General features: G+C 51.0%; 1 pseudogene; it reads right to left on the minus strand.

The window, feature by feature from the left end:
- Positions 1 to 2005: 2005 nt before the first annotated feature.
- The window catches only part of LOC120401602, a 6413-nt pseudogene continuing 4543 nt past the window's right edge, over positions 2006 to 3875 (minus strand).

Here is a 3875-nt window from a genome sequence, read left to right on the forward strand (position 1 = left end):
TTAAGAACTTGTGACAAAATAAGGTGTCAGGACCCTATACTTCTCATTAATTATAGCAAGTATTAAATAAATTGGCATCAATAATCAGCTCAGCATGTGCTCGTATCTGCCCAGATGACTTCATGGGGGTTGAGAGTTAGCTACCAACATGGGATGAGCGCATGGCCAAATACACACACCGCCAAAGTAGGAGGCTTTGTCTGTAAATGCAGTAAAGCAATCCAGCTGAAGATTTCCCATGCCCTCTAGCGGTGATCTGTTGACAAAATCACTGTGGCAGGCTGCAAGTTCCCAAGCTGGGAGAAGTCCAGCTTACTGCACCCATCAAGCCCTAACTTATTTAATAGCATCTTACGGAACATAAATTGGGCTGCACAGGGACCGAAAAGAGCAAAGCAAACATTTCACATGGTTTCTGCTTCCAGCATATCAGGCGAAGTGCTCAGGATGTCAGATTCTGCGTGAAATCCTTCGCAGCGCTAGGGACACCGTCGCCCTTTCTTTCCTGGAACGCAAAGAGAAGGCCTGTGTTAATTGCAGTCTGACTCAGCCAGGGCCGTCCGTGAGGGGCAAATGGGGCACTTGCCTGACCTGCAGGGGCCCCCACGAGAAGACAGTCTGCTAGAGTATTGCAATTTTTCTTATGGAAGGGGCCCCCGAAATTGCTTTGCCCCAGGCCCCCTGAATCCTCTGGGTGGCCCTCGATTCAGCCTGCTTAGTGACCTCATTGGGAAACCCCCTGGGACAGAACGCCCCAGCAACGGCAGCTCCCCTGCCAGCCTGCTGGGTTGCAGTCACAGTAAAATGGTCACTGGGGTTCACTCGGTAGGTGAGAGCTAGAACAAGCCGGACGCTGGAGAGCAGCACGCTGACGATACGGAAGCGCCACATCTCTTTGCAGGGGTATAAGGAACAGCTCACCCGCTGAGGAAGGGTTATTGTTTCATGAGGCTGGGAGTCACCATCTCTGCCATTGATTAGCGACCTGCCGTTCCCCCACCTGTGCAACGTGGATTCTGCCTACATCCCCGGGGTGCTGCCGGGATGCGCTGAATCCTTGCAAGGAAGGTGTGGTAGGAGAGCAGTGGATTACTGCTGCCGTGTATGTGAGGAGAACCGCAATGCCTTTTGGAACAGCAGAAAAAGCCATGTGGATGGGGTTCCCGTCTAACCCCGTCGAAGGGATGTCACCGCGTGCTGCAGCATCGACTCGCTTCATTAGCCCAGCGGAGGAACAGAAAAATGGGCGTGTGACTAGACCATGGGCGGGTGCTCAGAAGATCTGGGTTCTGTCCCTGGCCCTGCAGCAGACTCCCTGGGTGATCATGGCTAGGCCACTTCATCTAGCCGGTGCTTCCATTTCCCATTGGTAACAGAGGAGCAAGGATCCTTCCTTTCTCCCCCCTGTTGTCTGTTTTGTCCATTGAGACTGAGAGCTGTTCAGGGCAAGGCTCTGTGTTTTATAGCACAACTGGGCCCTGATCTCACGCTGTGCACTACTAGAATACAGATCACAACTTTCTTCTTCTTGCCCAGGCAGTAACAAATCTCTTCCCAGCCTGGCTCCTGGAGTTAGAAAGGCCCTCCATGAATTGCCCAGTCAATTCTAAACATCTCCAGCCTCTCTCCCGGCCTGCCTAGCACCAGAATGGGAGATGGCTTAGTGACGACTGAGGGACATTCATCACCCCCACACTTGTTCTTCTCTCCCTGCCCCCACCCTGCCCTCAGAAACCCCACCCACCCAGCAGATGTGGAGTGGGAGCCGTTGACACAGGACCATCTTATGCTGCCTTTAGACCAGCAAGAGAAATTCTCTGCTGGCCGCCACCAGCCAGGTCGCAGCCTTTTTGCGCCACCTGAGATTGTCCCAGAATGACCTGATTCCAGGAGCAGGGACTTTAAGAAGAAACCCAACTAGCATGAGACTTGTGATAAAAATACCCCAAGAGATGACACCACTGAAGTGACAACCCAGGGTGGGGAGAATTGGACCCAAAGTCTCCTACTGACCTTCTATATAGGCGCAGTTGTAGCAGCTGAAGGTCTGGTTTGTGCTGTGGAGGACAAACATGTTGCCACCGTTCTTGTCCTTGGTGATGCGGGACACCCTAAATATCTCATAGACTGGAATCAGCACTTCTGCCTCACCTCGGATATAAGAGAAGTCTGCAATGGGGACCCCGAAGCATGTCTGGATGGTGAAGAATGTGCCTGAGGCAAATCTCTGAGCTACGCTCCTGTTTAAAGATGAAGAGGTAAATGTCCCAAACCGGACCATGTCACCTATCTCATTGGGTTCATAGAGAGAACGGTCCCCCCAGTACACCTCCCTCTCATACATCTCAGCACAGTCTCTCTTCAGGAGCTGCAACGCTCTGGTCAAATAAAAATGAAGGGCTTTGAATGGGAAATATTTGAGATAATAAGCTTGGGATTTACCAGCCTCTCTCAGCTTTGTTGAACTCCTGGTACAAAGGTATCTTACCTCCTCTGGTATAGGTCAGGACTGCTATTCCATTCTCATCCTTAAGCCCTACAGGCAGAGAGAGGTTTTTCTTATTATTATTCCATTGTTTTTTTCGCAGCTTCCCAGCTTTTGCTAAACACCTTGTGCATTGATGTCTCTTGCCACAGTAGTTTAGACTTGATTATATTTTCCATTACTTCTGTGCAGCCAATATACTGGTCATCAAAAGCATCGTATGCCATGTCCAGCACTGGCTGGCAATTCACCTGGAATGACACAGCATATCAAACACTGGGGGTGGATGGCTGCCGGGCTCCCAGCATGGCTAGCACCAGTGGAACTGGACTGGGCCAGCCACCAGGAGACATTTTTTCTGAATTTCCCTGGTATAAACAAGGCGAGAGAGAGAGAAAGAGAAAGAGCGAGAGAGAGCGCCCCTTACCAAACAAACTCATAAGTAGGGCCCTACCAACTTGATGGCCATGAAAAACGCGTCATGGACTGTGAAATCTGGTGTCCCCCCATGAAATCTGATCTTTTCTGTGCTTTCACCCAATACCATACAGATTTCACAGGGGAGACTAGTATTTCTCAAATTGGGGGTCCTGACCCAACAGGGAGTTGCCGGGGGTCACAAGGTTATTTTAGGGGGGGGTCGCAGTATTGCCACCCTTACTTGTCTGCTGCCTTCAGAGCTGGGCAGCCAGAGAGCGGCGGCTGTTGGCCGGGCACTCAGCTCTGAAGGCAGCACTCCACCAGCAGCAGCCCAGAAGTAAGGTTATCAATGCATACCAGGCCACCCTTACATCTGCACTGCTGCCTTCAGAGCTGGGCAGCTGGAAAGTGGCGGCTGCTGGCTGAGGGCCCAGCTCTGCAGGCAGCAGCGCAGAAGTAAGAGTAGTAATCCCATACCGTGCCCTCCTTCCTTCTGCACTGCTGCTGGCAGTGGCACTGCCTTCAGAGCTGGGCTCCCGGCCAGCAGCTACTGCTCTCCAGATGCCCAGTTCTGAAGGCAGCGCTGCCGCCAGCAGCAGCACAGAAGTAAGGGTAGCAGCACCACAACACCCCCTATAATAACCTTGCAAACCCCCCACAACTCCTTTATGGGTCAGGACCCCGACAATTACAACACCATGACATTTCAGATTTAAATAGCTGATATCATGAAATTTACGATTTTTTAAGTTCTATGACCGTGAAGTTGACCAAAACAGACTGTGAATTTGGTAGGGCCCTACTCATTAGCCTTGTTTATATTTGGGAAATTCTGAAAAAACAAGGCTCAAAAGTGTGAGAGAGAGAGTGTGTCCCCCTTAACCTCCCCACCCCCACCACACATAGTATTTCTGTTAAGAGATTCAGTAGTTCCAGCAGAATACAAAGTGCATGAGATCCGGGCACAAAG

Source organism: Mauremys reevesii, linkage group 1 (genome assembly GCF_016161935.1).
Source record: "Mauremys reevesii isolate NIE-2019 linkage group 1, ASM1616193v1, whole genome shotgun sequence".
Taxonomy (NCBI): Eukaryota; Metazoa; Chordata; order Testudines; family Geoemydidae; genus Mauremys; species Mauremys reevesii.